A 19,336-nucleotide genomic window follows, 5' to 3' on the forward strand; every position below is an offset into this window, starting at 1 on the left:
GGGGTTGCTAGTGCTCAGTGCTTTGCCACCTTTGGTGCTTTGCTCCCCTAATCCTGCTTATTTCTTGGTTATTGTCCTTTTGAAAACACATTTCACTAAACCTTTCCTTGACTTCCTTATTTCCGGCTTGGCCATGCCTGACATGGGAGGGACCTAATTCATGCCTAGTTTTCAGGGGGACAATGGAGAAGTCTGCACCCAGAAAACTCTGCTCAGTAGCCAGGGATGAGAGCCATTCATATAATTTTTGGGAACAATCATTTCATTATTAAATTACGATTAGGACTGTCTAAGGCCCAATGTCACCTTGCCCAAGATCCGGCTATGGTACACAGAAGCACAAGCTGAGGCCTCAGTGATGCTGTGATGCTCAAGGGCAACATTACATCAGCTGAAGACATCTTGGCTCTTTGAGAATCCAGTAGTAATAAAAAAAGAGAAAGGTTTCACCTGGGCAAAGGACAAATTCCTTATTAGCCTGCCACCTTGCCCCACCTACTATTTTAAGAATGTTTTTCTCTTCTTACTGTCCTCTTCAACCTAAAACCCTCATCAGCATAAGATCATGGCTGCCCTGAGTCACTGATACTCACTCCAATTATTGTGTGTGCCCAATAAATAGCGACCAGCTCAGAGTGTCTTGTCTTTTCCCACTGTGGCGCTGACCTCCCAGCCCCCTCTGTACTTTGAAATTCCAGCTCTATTATAGTCTTTCTTTAGCGCTCACAGTGCCCTCTCTAGACAGATGGGGGGATTGACCCGCCTTAAATGATGGGTGCACATCCATCCTGCTCAGGGAGGAGTATGCAGCTCTAGTCCATGAACATCCAGGGGACAGGTCCTCTGGCATTCACCACATAGGGGCTGCTGAGCAGGTGTGAGAATCCCTTTATAGCAAATGGTTTCCTAGACCATCAGAAAGTCCCTGTGCAATTGGGGTACCATCCCAGTCATGTGCCTCCATGGCAACCACTTTAGGTCTTGTCCATTGCTGGGCAGGCCTGTGTCCACGGGTTCCCATTTTCCTCTGGGACGTCAACACTATTTTGTTCAATGCACTTCATGGAAAGTGCTGGGAAGCCAGAAAGGGAGCTTCCCACACAACCCTGGCTGTCCCCAGGGGCCTGCGCAATTGCTTCTCTCTGTGTGTCGTTTCAGAAAACCCCAGCAGAGGCCAAACTCAAGGACAGTCTGCAACTTAAATGGTTCAACTTACAACTTTTCAACTTTAAAAAGTTGCAAAATTGATATGCATTCAGTAGAAACTATACATTGAACTTTGCATTTTGTATTCTTGTGTGAACTGACAGCCCTCAGTCAGCTGATCAATAGCAGAAATAACCAATGCTCTTCAGTTTAGTAAACAACTGACAATCTGCAGTATAGAATAGTATTCAATAAATTACTGGGCAGAGCGGTCCACACCTGTAATCCCAGCACTCGGGAGGCTGAGGCAGGAGGTTCACCATGAGTTTCAGGCCAGCCTGGGCTACATAGTGGTTCAAAGCCAGTGGGAAACTGCATAGTGAGACCCTATCTCAAAAATCCACCTGCAAAAGACAATAAATTACATGAGTTAGTCAATATCCTATTATAAAATAGGCTTTGTGTTGGACGATTTGCCCAACTGTGGGCTAATAGAGTGTTCTGAGCATATATAAGGCAGGCTTGGCTGAGTGAGTGTTCCATAGGTTCGGGCACATTTCTGACTTCCAGTGTTTACAGTTTAGGATGGGCTGACTGGGTCAGACCCTCATCGTAAGCCAAGGAGCACCTGTGGTTGCAAGATGGCTGCTTCCCAGGGAAGAAGTGGCTGTAAGGCCTGCGAGTGCCCCGCGGAGAGAGGTGACAGGCTTCTGCCAGGCTGCCATGGTAAGAGGAGCAGTCATTTTACACATGGGACCCTTGTCTCTGGCCAAAGGGGAGTCCTCCTCCAAGAAAGGTTTACATTTCTGCTTCCTCAGGCCAAATGTCCTCAAAGCACCTTAGAACCCTGAGCCTTCAGGAAGGGGGATTGCCCAGGGCCTGAGGTGCTGCTGGGAGATTATTTGGGCCTGGGTCTGGTCCTTTCCCCTGGTCTCCGTCATTTAGTTTCTAACTTTCTTCCAGTCTGCCGCATCCCCTCTGCAAGGGAGGGGTGAGAGGAAAGGGTGAATGTGAACTTCCAGGCACTTCCCTGGGAGGTAAAAGGTTGAAGCAACAGGACAATAAAAGGACAATAAAAGAACAGTAAAAGGACAGAGGCCTTTGATCGCAAGGCCTCTGGGAAGTGTCCGTGATTATCATTTACGTCCTGTTCTTTTTGCTGTTAAAAAGAAAGGAAAGAGAAAGACTTGGACCAAGGGAATCTAGGTCTAATTCCCAGTTCCAACACTTACCAGTTGGATCACCTTACACGAATTACCTAACCTTTCCAAACCTCAGTATTTTTCCTTTGTGAAATAGAAATATAGATACCTCTCTCATGGGGTTATTATAATGGAAATTTGTTGCATTTTCTGGTTATTCATTTAAACTTTTAATTTGGAAACAATTTCAAGGTTACAGAAAAGTGGCAAGAGTAAAAATAGTGCAAAGAGCACCCAGTTGTACATACCGTGGACCTTTTCAGTGTGTATTTCCTGAAGCTAAGGATATTCTCTTATATCTTTTATTGCAATCACAGTTTAGAAACTATGAAGGTTTTAGAAGTAGATTCTTAGTTTGGATTGGTCTGCTGTTTCTTCGTAATTACATTCACGTTACAATTCTAGGCTAGAATGTTGCATAGATGATGTTGTGTCCTTCTCAGGACGTGAATTCTGAACACCCATGACGCCCATTTGTCCATCACTGGCAATGTTCATTTTGATCACCTACTCAACATTCTGCCATCAATCAGTTACTATATTCCCCCTTGCAACTATTAATAAATCTAGAAAACACTTTCAGACCATGCACACCCTACTCATCAAAACTCCCCTCTAGAATTAGCATCTGTGTTCGGTTTTTACCTGAATTCATGTTTACTGTCATGATTGTCAAATGATGATTTTCTAATCCTAGCTCTCTCCACATTCCCATGACACTAAACTAAAGCCTCCCTTCCTTCCTTATGTATTTACAATCAACATGGATTCATGGATTCCATTTTCCCAATGGTTTTGTAATTCATTACTAAAGTTAATTATTTGTTACTGAAATTGTCCCGGATTTGACCAGTGGTGTTGGGCCTAAGTCCCCAACAGCAATAATCACCCGAGTCATGAGACGATGTAAATTCCATAGAGAACTTTATTTCCGGCCAGGACCAAATCCCCTGCCAGGAGACTGGCCCCAGACTGAACTTTTGGTCAGTTTTTATAAAGAAAACGCTTTCCTCCTCCCCGCTCCCTAGCCCTGCAGTAAGCGTATCTACCAAAGTGAGAAAGAATGCGTGGTTAGCACCTCTGCTTACCAGATACATAATGTAAAACCAGCCCTTATAAAATGTAAACACACATCCCATTATTTACAATGGGTGGGTTCCATGTGCACCCTTGTGGTGGTTTGTCTAAACCCTTAAGTATCAATTAAAAGCAGGAGTATAGGCTCGAGATAAGAACATCTGATGTGTTGAGACATCACACAGGAGTACAAATGGGAGATAAGATTCTCCTCCCTTTTCAGAGTTTGTACAGAGGACAGTTTTCCCATCAGGACTGGGGCAGTTCAGACAAAATGGAGTCTCCTAAGCTAATTTAGGTCTCTCAGTGGGAGCCCTTCAAGATAACTCCTTGTCCTTGTGTTCTTGTGCAATGCTCTCATCAGTAAAAAAAACTTACTTTCTGACATAATAAGATTGTAAAGGTTAATTTTGTGGGTCAATTTGACTGAGCTAAGGGATGCCTAGACACCTGCTAAAATATTTCCGGGAACTTCTGTGAGGGTGCTGCCAGAAGAGATTAACATTTGAACTGGGGTGCTAGAAAGACAAATCACTACCCCTTCCAGGCTAGAAGGTGTGTGCTTCCAGTATATGGCTCCTGTACAAGACTATGGTGCTGCTATTGGTGCCTGACTGGATGATCTTCCTACTTGGGGATTGGAGCAGATGGGTCTGAAGCTCTTAGCTGAACTGCCCTTATCAAATTGTAATTGCTGTCATTGCCAAATTATTGCTTTACCAAGTGTCTTGGTCACTTTCTTCTCCCTGGGACAAAATACTCAATACCCACAACTTAAAGGAGGAGAACTTTATTTTGGATCATGGCTTTTAGAGGATTCAGTTCATACCACGTCTAAGGCAGAAAGGGTATGGTGGGAGGCATAGTGGAGAAAAGCAGCTCGCCCCATGGCAGCCAGGAAGAAAGAAAGAATGACGGGTCTAGGAAGGGAGATACACCTTCCAGTTGCACCCCAAGTGACCTGCTTCTTTCGACCAGGACCTTTAGTACCCATGGATTAGTCTATTGTGAGTATAGTGCCCCCATGACCCTTTCACCTTCCAAAAACCTCACCTCTGAACACATGATCCTTTTAGGGAACATTCTATATCTAAACCATAACATGCCACCCCGGGTCCCCAAAAGACTCATGTTCAGTGCATTATGCAAAATGCATTTAGACCATCTCAAGAGCTGCCAAAATCTTGACCATTCTGGCATGGCTGAAAAATCCATGTCCAAAGTCTCCTCTGAGACTCAAGGCATATTCTTAGCTGTGAGCCCATGTAAAAGTCAAAAGGGAAGTAAAACCCTGCCAACATACAATGGCACAGGGTAAACATACCACTCCAGGGGGGTTGGGAAAGAATGTGACCAAAGCAAGACTGAAACCCAGCAGGGCGAATATTAAATCCTGCAGCACCTGTGGCAAGCTGTGGCAAGATGTGAGCTCCAAAGGACTTGAGCAGCCCCACCCAACAGCACTGCTGGTTGTAGCATTCACAGCCACTCTCTTGAGGTAGCTCTGCTCACTGCCTGGGGCTTTTCTCAACAGATGCTCCATGTTCCTGGTAACTCCATTTTCCTGGGGTCTCCAATGCACTTTTGACTTCACACTCACAGATTCAGGCACTGCTCTCAGGGATACATTGCCTGGTCTCCCATGCCTTTTCTGAAATTTGAGGAGAAGTCTTGCTGACTGCACAAATGTTGTATTCTGCATGCCTGAAAAATGAGCACCATGTTGTTGACACCAAGGTCTGCTGTCAACTTGAGCAGTAGCCAAGCCTTTTAGGACCGTAGATGTAGAGGCCTCTGCGTGCCTAGATGGCTGAACTCTGAAATCTCTTTCCTATTTTGCCCCAAATGTGGTGGGCTCCCTGGTGCTTTCTTCTCAATGCAAAGTCTTCCACTTTTGCATCTTTGAGCCTGCAAAGAGTGGGATTTTGCTGATTCATGGCATGCCCTGAAGCCATCTTTCCTATTATCCTGATGCAGAAGACTTGTCTTGGCTCATTTTAATGCTAATTTTTTTAGCAACCATGGGCTCCATGGCCCTTGCTTTGTGGGCACTTTCTCTCTGTTGAAACTACATTTTTCACTTCTTTTGTCTCTAATATTTGTTTCTCTGTAGACCTGGCTAAAAGCAGCTGGTAGTACTCATGCCACATCTTGAACATTGTGCTGCCTTGAAGTTACTGCTGCCAGATTAGTTAGTCTGCCACCCTTAATCTCAGTTTCCCTCAAAATCTCAGAATATGAGCGGAATGTAGACAAACTTTCTAACACAGCATAACACAGATGGTCTTGAATCTAGCTGCTAATGGAGTCCTAGTTCCCAAATGAAATTGCCTGAGCCTGGCCTTTACTGTGTGCATATCTATCAGTATTTTGGTTCTCTGAGTTTTGATCAGAATCTACCACCAAGCTCAATTTATAGCATTTTAGGTCTTTTCTAGCTATCATCTCCAAAACTTTCCCAATTCACCCCACAAACCAGTTCCAAAAGCCTCTAGACTACATAGTCAAGTACAGTCACAGCAATAAACCCACTTTTCTGGTATAAAAAAAACCTGTCTTACTTACTTTTCCCATCAATGGGACAAAATTCTCAAAACTCACAACTTAAAGAAGGAGAGGTTTATTTTGACTCACCAGTTTTAGAGGATTCAGTCCATGGTTGAGTGAAGCAGAAAGGACACGGCACAAGGGTATAGGCAGAGGACAGCTGCTCATCCCAGGGCAGCCAGGAAGCAGAGGGTGAAAGTGGGGGCTGGGGAGGGAGATATAACCTTCCAGGTTATGCCCCCAGCAGCCCACCTCTTCTGACCAGGTGCCACTTCCCAACAGCACCTTTATCTCTGAGAACCTTTTGAGGGACATTCTAGATCTAAATAATAGTAACACCAGGCATTGAAGAACTAGATTCCCCAGTGAATCCTTGGAATCCAGAAGGAACAATCCAGGCTCCTCATGGAAATTATAATTATTATACTTTAACTCTTTTCTTTGGCCCTTGGTCTGAAATGTCCAAAGCAGCCAGGTAGTAACCCATTTCCAGGTCAGTGGAATCTGACTGGCAGAGACATCTTCCTAGAAACCAGAACCTCTAACAACAGAGTCCAAAGTTCTGGAGACAAAAAACCAACACAAATTCATTAAGTGGCTCACTGAGCGTTAGAGTAAAAGGAGTCACTTCTACTTCCATCCTTTGGATTTGGATTCATTTTTTCTAGCTATTGAAGTTTAGGCCTATATAGCAGTCATTTGTTTAAAGCATATTATAAGCTGCAGATGTTTCTGAATCTGAGTTTCAAAGAGATTTTCTACTATATTATCAGGTCAGCTGCTTTTTTGAGGCATGTGGTACATGCTAAGACCAGTAGGCCACAGTCACGAGCCCATCATTACCGCCCCCCTTAGCTGTAAAGTAGATCTTTTGTTCTGAGGAAACATGGGGTAACATGTTGTATTAGTTACTTTTCTCTCATTACTGAGACAAAATACCCGACACCAAAAGTTGGAAAGGAAAGGGTTTATTTAGCTTACAGTTTGTAGAGGTTTCAGTCCATAATCAGCTGGCTCCAAGGCAGGGATGACAAACAGGCTTTGGAGAGGAGAAACTACATGGTGCACACAAGGCAGCAAAGGCAACAGGAGGTGTTACCAGCATCTTTCTGCCCCTTTTATCTTATCCAGTCTACTTAGGACAGGGAGCACTCACACCCTTCATCCTTGTGCCCTTGAGCCTAGCACTGCATCATGAATAAATTCCAGCTTCACACTCTAGATCAAGCCTATGACCACAAGCTTTGGGGGAATATCTAGACCCAAACTATATCACATGTCAATGGAGAAAATATTCTGAAAGCTTTCAGATGTTTGATATTATGTGGGGAGGGAAACAAACAAACATATTGCACTTATATTAATGTATATGTGTATATGTTGCTCCCTGTATTTGTATCTCACAGTTTGGTAGGATGGCTAGAGGTACCACTGACTGAGGCACTCCTGGTGTTACCCACCTTCCTCATGTAATCATTCTTAGCACTCCTCTTTGCTCTCAGAAGTAGCTCAATTTGAATAATGAATTCTATGGTTACCCTTCCCCTAGGAACAGCATGACATATTAGCCAGCACTGTGAGTCCCAGCAAAGAAAGTCACCCTCCACCTGGCTGTCCACTGTGGTAAGATGTCCACCTCATCCTTTATAGCTATGTGCTCCCACCTGGCACTACAATTCTGGGACTTTTATTATCTCCACTAGCCACAGGAGCCCAGCTCTTTAGCACCCTCCCCCACCTTCGACTCTGGGCTACCAGGATGGTCATTGTAAAGTCCTCAGAAAGCCTCCTCCTAAATGCGTTCTTTCTTGCCTTAGTGAAGGCAGTGTCCTGGGAAGGTTCAAGGAACTAGTTAGTGGGTTCTAGAACCCTACAGAATAAACCCTTTTAATATTTCAGATCAAGTCTTCTGGAGTTTTTCAACCCGATGCAAAAAGTCTGGCTCCTCTACCTTGCTTGTGGCCATTGTTAAGACCAGGATTCAAACTACCATGTTGGCCAACATTTAGAACGAGCCCTGGGCATTCTTGCTAACACATTAAACCCTGAATTCTGCATGAGTACTCCCCAATCAGTGAGTCCTCCAAGCTGAGCTTTCTGCCCCACTGCACTCCCTGCTCACTACGTAACATCCTCAGGGGCCCTCCCACACCTGTCCACAGCTCCTGCCAGCGCTCACTTCCAAGGCCCCCATACCTTTGGCACTTGTGTCTTTCCTCTCTGCAGCAGGACTTTTGCTCCCCTATATAGGCTGTCCTGCAACACGACTCTGGGCAATGATAGAGGGGATAAGTGGGCAGGCCAGGTCATAAGGAGAGGAAGTCATGAATAAAGGGGTCCGGGTAGAGCAGGAGAGTTCAGGGGTTTCGAAGGCAAGATGTTCATCCACCAAGATATTCCAATCCCAGCTTGAAGGGTCCCACGCCTTCCCTACCCCTAGGGCTCTGACTATGACATGGCAGCTTGCGAGGGCCATGCATTTAGTCTCCTTTGCTGTCCCACCCCACTGTGATCAGAGCTTGGGTTTGATTTTAAGACTTTACCCTATGACTGCAGGAAAGAATGCTCTCCTTTAAACTTGCCCTATAGCCTCTCTGGCTTTCAGAGCATTTCGGGAGTTGATAATTAACTGCTCTGAGCCTGTCATTTTGTGTTTCCTGGGTATCTCACACCTTCTCCTTTTTTTTTAACACAGTGAAGAAATGTATATTTAGAATTATCCAACTGGACTCCATTTATATGGTCCTAATTTTGTTAGCAATATTCAAAGCATGACAGTCAGGAGCCCGTGGACCATAGGCTCCTTCTCTCTGCCAGGCCTGATCAGGGCATGGACTTGACCACCTGCATGTCACAGTGCTTCTTCACAGCCTGCTTGTTCTGGTGCTTGTCAGCCTTGACACCTACGGTGACCGCCAAGTGTGTTCTTGTCTTCGGTCTTCATCGGGGCCAACTCTGTGGTCAGGGGACCTGGATGAAGGCATAGTGGCCACCTGTGTCTCTCCTGAGGGTGCCAGGATGTGTGGGCTGCTCAGAGCCTCAGTGTCCTGGGCTGCCAGGAGTAGGATCTTCTTTTGTGTGTGGCTGTAGATACTGTTCAGCCCTGCCTTTGTGGCCTTCAAAGCCTCTGCCTTGGCTTAGGATTTGGGAGGGACGGGAGCTTCCTTCTTCACTTTCAGCACCACCTAGGTAAAAAAGTTCCCTAGTACCATATAATTATCGTTTCCAAACTGAGAAAAACACAACAACTAATTAATGTCCTAATGTCTTGCTCGCTACCCAATTCAACCCAACTGAACCTTAGTGAAAGCTGGGGTGCTGTTGCACATCAGGGTTATTACCATCCCACTTACTACTAGCAAAGGGGTTTCTACTGATCTTATGTAGATGGGCAATACAACCCCAAAACCCATCTTGAGGATTTGCTTTCTAGAGGTACTTGTGGAACCAGTTGTCTTAGCTAAATTTCCCTAAAAACGGAACCTGAAACAGAGATTAAGTGCTGGTTGGGGGAGACAGCAAGAATAAGTAAAAAGGGAAATGAGGTTAGATAAGATGAGAAGCAATGCAAGGTGGTGTGTTAGGCAGCCAACTACTTCATCCCCAACTGCAAAGAGGCCGGCAGGCCGCTCAGTAGGAATGTGCTCGGCCATGCAGGACATCTCCAGACCACCATATTGGAAAACTCTCAATTGGAACAGTCCATCGGAGGGAAGAGGAAATGATTCTCCACCCAGTTCCCTGCCATTTCCTGCTTCTCATCTGTCAAAATACTCTCCATGGGGGTGATTTCCCTAGATTGTGTCACTGAGCCCCTTTGATGGCTGCTGGGAAGCCAGAGCCCACATCCTGGGGTGTGGTATTTCATCTGGGCCCAGTGGTGGTGGAGAATCAGAAGCATGTGGCTGGCCAGCCTGGCTCTGGAGCCACAGCCTGGAGGGACAGCCCAATACTTCTGGGTCCCAGGTGGCTGGTTAGTTACACAGATGAGGATGGCCACGGAGATGGATGTTGGTTCCAGGAGAAAGGTGAGGTCTAAGGAATGTGAGGTGGATATGAGATGTGTCCATCTATTAATATGTTACTAATTCGGTGCATGTCTTCATTTATATGGAAAACTTCAAACACTCACAAAAATTGAAAAAATAACTTAATGACTTGCCTGTTCCCATCTTTCAGCTCAATAATTATGCTAAATTTTCTTACATCAATATTATAAAGCAAATCGTAAACACTGTATCATTTCACTCATACTTTGTTATCTGTCTCTGATAAGACATGGGTATGACCACCATATTGCTATCAAGCCTGACAAAATGACAACTCTTTAATATTACATAATGTCTAGATCTATATTCAGATTGCCTTAATTGTCTCAAACAGGTTTTTTTTTGTTTTCTGCTTTATAATTGTTTATTTTAAAGAGACTCAAAGCAAGATAAACATATTGCCTTTAGTTGCTAAATATCTTGTCTTTCTAATTCTACCGGTTCTTTCCTACTCTACCTTATTCTACTTTTATTGCCATTAATTTGCCATTGGTTTGTTAGAGGCAGGATATCATTTGTCCTACATTCTGGATTTTACTAATTGCTTCCTTGTGATGTCAATTAACTTTTTTTTTTTTAAACTCTTTGTCATTTCTAAGACTTGCTCTGTCAACACACAGATTTAACAGTCAGGCTCAATTTTTTGAAGCAAGCATACTTCCTGGATACAGCTGTAGATTTACCACAGCATGGCACCATAAGAATCATAGCAGTGGGCCGGGGATTTAGCCCAGTGGTTTCACCGCCTGCTGCCTGAGTGCAAGGACCCGAGTTCGATCCCTGGTACCAAAAAAAAAAAAAGAACAAGTAAAGAATCATAGCAGTGATGTTAAGACTGATGAACTCAACACGGCAATAATTTTTCTATACAGTGGGAAGCAGGAGTCTAGTTTCAACTTGATTAAGATGTGTATAATAGGGCCGGGGATTTAGCTCAGTGGTTCCGCTGCCTGCCTTGCAAGGATGAGGTCCTGAGTTTGATCCCCGGTAACAAAAAAAAAAAAAAAAAAAAAAAAAGATGTGTACAATAGCTCTTGTACATTGCTAGGTTCAACTTGCGGATATTTTGTTTAGGATATTTTCCTTTATGTTCAAAATAGAGATTGCTACTAAATTTCCTTTCATACTTTTCTTTTTTTTTTTTTGGTACCGGGGATCAAACTCAGGTCCTTGCGATTGCCGGGCAGGCGGCGGAAACACTGAGCTAAATCCCCGGCCCCTTTCATACTTTTCTTGTCTTATTTGCATACCAAAATTTTACCAGTTTGTACACCACTGTTTTTCTTTTTCTATTTTCTCAAATATTTTGTATAAGATTTGTTTCTTCAATGTTTGATATTACTCACGTAAAACACTCTGGATCAGAGTGCCAGTTACTCTTACTTGTCAACTTTACTGCATTAAGAGACTTTGGGAGAGATGGCTGGATCATGAGGATGAGAGGAATCTGGATTCACAGGATTTTTCAGGACGCTTTCTGATGACATACAATGAGATGAGATTGCTGTTTTAAGTATCTTGGGTGCATTCAGATCTTTCCAATAGATCACTGTTGTATTTTGTAGGAGGCATGATACAAAAATCACCTAATGAACTGAGCCCTTAGTGGGTAAACATCTCTGAATTGGGCTAAGGGTTGGCTCTGCATGATTGTTACCCTCACTCCTAAAAGCAGTCACCTCTAATGGTGAACAGCTCTGCAGAGTTTCTTTTACTCTTCTTGGCCAAGAGAAGGAAACTGTGACAGGAATCTCTGAACCAGAAGAGAAACACAGTGTCTTGAGGTCAAAAAGCTTCTTAAGATTGAGACAGCTGGGCGGGGGATTTAGCTAAGTGGCACTTCACCTGCTTCCCAAGCACAAGGTCCTGAGTTCGATCCCCAGTACCAAAAAAAAAAAAAAAGATGTGACAGCTTAGCATGTTTCTATCTTAGAAACTCAGGAGGACAAGGCCCCTGAGAAGTCCTGGGAGCAAAAAGCACAGTCCTATGTCTGCCTGTTGGGGTTGGACCACTGAGAAGTGAGAAAATTAGAGCTTCTCGTAGAATGAACCAAAAAACAAGCATTTACAGAAGACAATGAATGCTAGGTGGTGCTGTGATGGGCAGGTGGAGGGCAGAGTCAGGATCATCCTTTGCTCTCAGAAATCTCAGGTTTACTTGGCATACTGATCTCCTGGTCTCTTCAACGTCAAGGTTTTTTCTTTCCCTTCATCTTTCCTCCTTCCTGCTTCTTTCTTCCTCTTTCTTCCCTCACAGAAGGGTCCCGCAGGAATGTTTGGAATGTGTGTGTTCAGTCCCTCGGGGTGCTGCCTCTGGTTCTCCTCCTTTTCCCTTAGTGGTCCCACCATTAAGAACTGATTTTCAAGGGCTGGGGATTTAGCTCAGTGGTCTTGCTGCCTGCTATGCAAGCACAAGGACCTCAGTTCGATGCCCGGTACCAAAAAAAAAAGAACTGATTTTCAGGGGCTGGGGATTTAGCTCAGTGGTTCCACTGCCTGCCTCACAAGTGCAAGGTTGAGAGTTTGATCCCTGGTACCAAAAAAAGGAAAACTGATTTTCTAAGACATGATGGCTGACATAGCACTGCCTTTTTACCTGAGCCCTTGTTCTCCCTCCCCAGGCCTGGGCTCCAAGCCCCTCATTGAAATGAAGGGCTATGAGGACGGGGCCTCCGGCTAGAGTGCACTTCTTCAGGATGGTATCCAGAGCCCCTTGCAGTGTGGAGGGAGCCCTATGGTAATGTCACTCCTGCCTTGGAGGAGGCCTGCACTGTGGACAGAGAAGGCCTCTTCACAGTCACCATGGTTGTGATTATTAGAGACTCTTCAGTGAGGAACATGACCTGCTCCATCAGTAACACTCTGCTCGGCCAGGAGGTGAAAACTGTGATTTTCATCCCAGGTTTGTTTTTTGCTCTCTGGGGACTCATCATATGAAGGTAGGATCCTAATAAACAGAGGGGAGCCTGTAGCAGGGTGGAGGATGCAAGTGTGGGTGGAAGGGACATGGGCCCTAAAGAGCTGGACACAGTTAAGCTGAGCCCTCTTCCCTTGTCACAAAGAGAAAATGAAGTACTCTCAAAATATATGAGTAGGAACCTCTTCTCTCAGTGAAAATCTGACCCTCTTGTCCCTAATAAGATCTTGGTACTGCAACAAATTTTGATCGTAAGTAAAAATCATTAAGTATAAGAAAAAAAAAAGAAGAATTGTGAGTCTCTGCACTTGTTCGTGCTGTCTGCTGAAGGCCTCTCTTCCTGCTCTGGGGATTTCTCAAGGATTTACATATGCTCATAAAGTCATTCAACAAATACTAAACAGGGGCTGGGGATTTAGCTCAGTGGTTCCGCCGCCTGGCTCAAAAAGGCAAGGACTGGAGTTCGATCTCCGGTACCAAAAACAAACAACCAACAAATACTCAACAAGCATCGCCTATTTTCAAAATATTATTCTAGAAACTGAGGGTTAATCATTGGGCACAACATATGAAGATCCATGCACTCACAGAAGTTATATTCTAGAGAGACAGAGAGCAATGTGTGCAATGATTAATTAAAGCAAGTGATTAAATAATTAAACTGTATGTTATATGAGACTATGATGAATACTGTAGGAAAAATTAAACAAGGAGGGGAAAGGGGATTGAAACATCCCAAGGAGGTGGGATGTTTCAATTATCAACAGCTTGGTCAAGAGAGAGTTTGCTGTAAAGATGGGAATTGAACAAACAAGGGAACGAGGCTTCAGATATTTGAGGATTGAGTGATCCGGGTCAACAGAACAATGTGTGAAATGGTCTGAGGCAGGAGTGTGTCTGGCAATTGCAAGAATCTCTAGAAGCGATGCTGGTGTGGCTGTAATCCAGTGAGTACAGGAAGTAAGAAGAGAGGACTTCAGAGAGGCAGTGAGACCATGCCAGAAACAGACTTTGGCTTTTAGTCTGAATGAGATGGAAAGTGTTTGAGTGGGTTTTAGTAAAATATTGACATGATGTCAGGCTCTTCCATGGAGAATAGTCTGTACATGGAAGGCAATGGGATTATTCTAGACAAAGAGGGATGGTGGCTCACACCAGGGTGGTGGTTGTGGTGATTCAGTGTGGCAGTTAAGGGACACTCACTGACAGTCCCCACAGGGACTCTGGTGTTTCTGCTCTTCTGCCTCCTGGGCTCTGCTACTGCTGAGCCCACCTCTCTGTCCAATCTGGAGCTTCTGGGGGAGAAACCACACAGGGAGAACCCAAGGGGGCACTTCAGACGCTGGCATCCTGTTTGTCACTTAGGGGGACTTTTCTGGTCTCCTTTTCAGAATCCTTCACACCCACCCTGTCTCCCTGGGCAGTGGCTCTGGCTGTCAGCCTACCTATTCTGATAACTCTTCATGTTTGGGATCATTTGTCTTAAGAAACTCCATGGGGGAAAAAGAGTCTGTCAGAGGAAAAAGATACTGAATATGATGAAAGAGAAATTGCACATAAGAAACTAGGGCAAGAACATGTGGAAAAAGAGAAAGAACAGCAAATAAGAGGTAAAAGGGTAGGGAGACGGTTCACTGTCATGGAGAGAGCTCCATTCTGGCAGGCAGTAGCATGGGGAGCAGAGAGGAACCTCCCAGAGTCAGCACAGAGATTGAAACTACAGCCTTGCAGATGACCCCCATACTTTACCCCCATACAATTACTCACTATTGAGTTCACTCACTATTGAGGATGGCTGAGGCACTGTACTATTTGACTAAAGCAAGCCTAAAAAAGGACCGATACTATCCAGCCACCCAATTGCACATCATTTCTGGTTCCTAAATTCAAGGGATGCCGCTTGCTGCAAAAGCACAAAGACCCGAGTTCGATCCCCGGTACCAAAAAAAAAAAAGACCTAAATTCAAGGGATGAAGATGTTGATGTTAGACAAAGGGTCAATCCTTACATCATTTAATATGAATCCAAATTATCTTCCTTCTATTGAGGACTTTACTTTGTTTCTTTTTCAGAGCAACTTCAAGAAGAACTACGTAAGTAATAGTTCCCTGAACTATTCCATGCACAATTTGTGTTCCTCTTGGGTAGCCATTGTCTCATGACATTCACCTCTCTGTCACTTGCAGGATGGAGAAGAACCCTTGTACATGCTAGTGAGTGCCTTTGACACTCCCTCAGATCCTGAGCTTTCTTTCCACTAGAAAGCCATCTAGAGGAGATAAACAGGAGGCTAAGGCTTGGCTCGGGTGGGGGTGGGTTGGGGAGGTGGGGAAGAGTGGAGCAGATTTGAAAAAAGACAATAGTGTCTTAGCTAGTTATAACCTAGAAGGTGGTGTAGACTCTGCTCAATTGAAGACGCATGGGAGGGGGGAGGGCGACAGTAAGTATCCCTAAGTCTGATTCAAGGGTATATAATTAGCTGTCTCAAAATGGCTTCCTGCTCCCAGGAGAGCACTGGTACTCCATAAACAGTCTTTGGGGAAGGCAAGGCATGCACAAGAGAGACACATAATCCATCTGCCTACTCCTAATGACCATCTTGCATTTTAAAATTTGTCATCATCTGCCAAAAGCACCAAAGAATAAATGTTTTACCAGATACCATGCCACGTGGACTTTTCTATTTTAGGGAAAATTTTAAATTGTCAAAATAACCTGGGACACCATTCCAAGTTGTCACAATCAGATATATCACCCTGGGGGAAAGGAGGAAATCATTTTATTTTTTTTTTCTTTATTTTTAATTTGGAAATCATTTTAACAGAGTAAGAAAAGTAGCAGACTGAGGCAGAAGGACCACCACAAGTTCGAGGTCAGCCTGAGCTACATACTGAGTTCAAGGCCAGCCTGAACTACAAAGCAAGACCATGTCTCAACCCCCCTTCCCCAAAAAAGTAGCCAGTAGCTGGGAGTGGTGGTGGACACCTGTAATTCCAGCACTTGGGAGGCTGAGCCAGGAGGATAGCAGTGAGTTCAAGGCTAGCCTGAGCATCGAGTTCAAGGCCAGCCTGAATTAGTGAGACCCTGTCTCAAAAAAAAAAGTAGCAAGCAATATTAAATGCAGATGAGAACAGGGCCTGAAGTATTTCCTGTTCCCAGACAGGAGGACCCTGGGGTTCACAGGGGCCCAGGGAGTCACAGTGCCTGAGGGTAGCCTAATCCTATACAGGCCAAGGACCTGCTACCTTCTGCAGGGCCAGTTTTCCAGTCTCACAGCCATTTAGGGAAGCCAAGGCCTTCTCCATTACTGTGGCACTGCACCATCTGATGCAAATGGGCCCTTCTTCCCTCTGGTCACAGCAGAGAGGATCGTCCAGCTGCTTCACACCCAGTTCAGGCCCAGGCCCAGGCCCAGTTCTCTCCCTCTCTAGACTGTGGCTTTAGTAGCTGAGGTGCCTGGAAGTATGGGGCAGGCACAATCTTCTTAAGGAACTGCTGCTGTTATACAGCTTGCAGCTGGAAAGGACGTGTGAGAGGCAATGGGCAGAAGTATTGCTGCTTCAATACCAGGGTGATGAGGTTGAGCCAACTACTACACTGCGAACATGGGTGAGGGCAGTGGGATGCACCAGGATATAAGAGGAAGGAGGAAACCACAGAACTCTGATGTGGAGGATAAAGACAATGACAGACAGAAGAAGTGGACTAGAGAACTGAGAGGAGACAGAGGTTGCAGTTAAGGCCTACCATTACAGCTACTATGGGGTTTCTGGAGCTGACCATCCATTTTCACCCAAACCCCAAGATTTCCAGACCACATAACTGTGGGCCCAGACCTGGGATGCAAAAGAATGAAAAATAATGCATTTGGATTTGGCCTGGATTGGGCATTCTTGCAACAAACAGGAAGTTCATCTCATCCTCCGAGAGTGGCTTGAGATTTTAGGTCCTGGCTGAATTGTCAACCACAAGGCTCAGATTTAGTGTCAATGTTCTTGGTCTCAAGATGGCTTCATTGAGGACCTGAAATCGCTTTTGTTCTTTTGTGTTAATGTCTATTATTACTTATGGTATTTGAGATTGAAACTGAGAAAATTTTAAATGTATTTATTTATTTATATCAAACCAACTACATTTATATAAACCAACTATAGGTTAATAAAAACAGCATGTCTTAGGAAAAGTAATTTGTTTCTAAAGCAATATTGATTTCATTAAAAAGTGTGGAATTATCTAACTTTTCACAAATCTAATTCCTGACTTAATGAAAGATAGATTCTCATATCTGCCTTTGCATTTAATCTTTTGGGACATCAAAGGTCAAAAAGGACCTGGGAACCCAGGTGTGGTGGTGCAAGCCTGCAAGCCTGTAATCTCAGCACTCAGGAGGCTGAGGCAGGAAGATTACTTTGAGTTCAAGGCTAGCCCGGATTCCAATAGTAAAGGACCTAGTAAACAGTAGTGTGTAGGAGTGAAAGAATGAAAGTGAAGATAACAGATAATACCTTATATTATTGTGAAAAAGTATTAAAATTTCAGACCCTTGAAACTGTCTCAGAGACTCCCAGAAATCCTCAATCCATATTTTAAGAACCAGGGTAGATAATCCTAAAGTTAAATTATGCATCTAAAATGCTGACTTACATGATAGTGCTTTAAATTTATGATAATTTAGTAATCTAATTGTAAAACTGGGCTGAAAAAAATGTTTTTTTTAAATACCGGAGATGGAACTCGGGTCCTTGTGCCTGCACAGCAGGCGGCAAAACCAATGAGCTAAATCCCTGGCCCTGAAAAAAAATTTTAAGTCCAAAACTTTATTAATACAGCTGCAAATGGACTCACAATAGAAAGGACCAAGTTGGTTTGCTAAGATGGAAGACTGGGTTGTATATGGGCATGTTTTAGTCCATTCAAGCTGCTACAACAAAAATACCATAGACTGGGTGGCCCATAAACAACAGAAATTTATACCTCACAGTTGTGGAAGTTGAAAAATCCAAGATCAAGGCGCAATCAGACTAGGTACCTGGCCCATAGTCTTTGCTGGGTCCTCACATAGTGGAAGGGGTAAAGGAGTTCTTTAAGATCTCTCTTTTTTTTTTTTGAGACGGGGTCTCACTATGTAGTTCAGGCTGGCCTCAAACTCACCATGATCCTCCTGCCTCAGCCTCCTAAGTGCTGGGATCACAGGCATCACACCTGGCTAAAATCTTGTTTGTAAGGGTACCTTCCATTCATATGGGATCCACCCTCATGACCTGATCACCTCCCAAAGGCCCCACCTCCCAGTGCTTCCACATTGGAGATTAATTACAACACATAAATTGGGTAGGACACAGACAGTCTGTCCACTGCAGTGAATGGTACTATTGTTATATTATTATTTGGACATTTTAAACTAAAAGCATTAGATTGTAACGACTCAAATATTGCTAACAATTGCTTATATTAAAGATTTTATAGATCTTCAGTGCTCCGTAAATTGTTTTCTAATGGTGCCAGTGATTAAACCTAGGGCCTTATGCATGCTATGAAAGTGTTCTACCACTGCGCTATAACCTTAGCCCTAAAATAAAGTTTTAAGAGAGTTTGTATACCTTAAGCTATGTCTTTGAGTTCTCAAAGCAAATATATGTAATCCCCAGTTAACAGTAATATACTGGAGTCTCGCAAGTTAAAGTGATACTTTTTGTTCAAGGAAAGTAGTATTCTTACTTAATAAACCATATCTTGTTTTAAGTGCCTTCCAAACATATAATTGATATATTTTAAGTGTTTATTGAAAGTAGACATGAACCCAATGCTATGCTATTCATTATCTAATCATTCAAATAGAAAACATGTCAGGCAGTCTTCTTCCTTTTTTTGGGTTTTTAAAATTTTTTTAATTTTTTTGGTACTAGGAATCAAACTCAGAACATTTCACAGTGAGTTCCACACCTATAATGTGCCCACTATGCAGAAGCAACGGTGTAAGCACCAGAAGGATTCCTTATCTTATTGGAGTTAACTTGTAATTAGGAGTAAACAAATGAGGAAGAACTCAGATTGTGTGTGGTGCCAGGAATGAAGTAAACAGGATGATGTTACGGAGGCCTGTGGGTGGGACTACTTTCAGGGCAAGTCTGGGGAGGGCCTTCTGGAAAGGTGATGGCTTTGCTGAGACTTGAAGACAGAGAGAATCACCTGGGGTGAGGGCCGGGGTGGGGGTGGGTAACTGAGCAGTGGGGACAGCAAAGCACAGGAGCCTCAAAACAAGATAAAGTGACCATTGATGGAACCTGAAGAGGCCCGTGTGGTCAGAGCAAAGATGGAAAATAGGACAGGCAGGAGACCTAGCAGAAAGCAGACCATGTACTCTGAGCACCCCATGCAGAGTATAGCTCATCCTTGTT

The 19,336-nt window shown here is 44.0% G+C and overlaps 1 pseudogene across 1 annotated transcript; it reads left to right on the plus strand.

Annotated features, from left to right (window-relative positions):
* Positions 1 to 1,787: 1,787 nt before the first annotated feature.
* Positions 1,788 to 15,282, plus strand: LOC110350933 (butyrophilin subfamily 2 member A2-like; annotated as a pseudogene). The gene is made up of 4 exons (XR_015439046.1): positions 1,788 to 1,872; positions 12,643 to 12,923; positions 15,011 to 15,031; positions 15,125 to 15,282. The product of XR_015439046.1 is annotated as a butyrophilin subfamily 2 member A2-like (transcript).
* Positions 15,283 to 19,336: the final 4,054 nt, after the last annotated feature.

This window comes from Heterocephalus glaber, unplaced genomic scaffold (assembly GCF_053883595.1).
Source record: "Heterocephalus glaber isolate CG9 unplaced genomic scaffold, H.glaber_assembly_v1.0 deba00001472, whole genome shotgun sequence".
Classification (NCBI taxonomy): Eukaryota; Metazoa; Chordata; class Mammalia; order Rodentia; family Bathyergidae; genus Heterocephalus; species Heterocephalus glaber.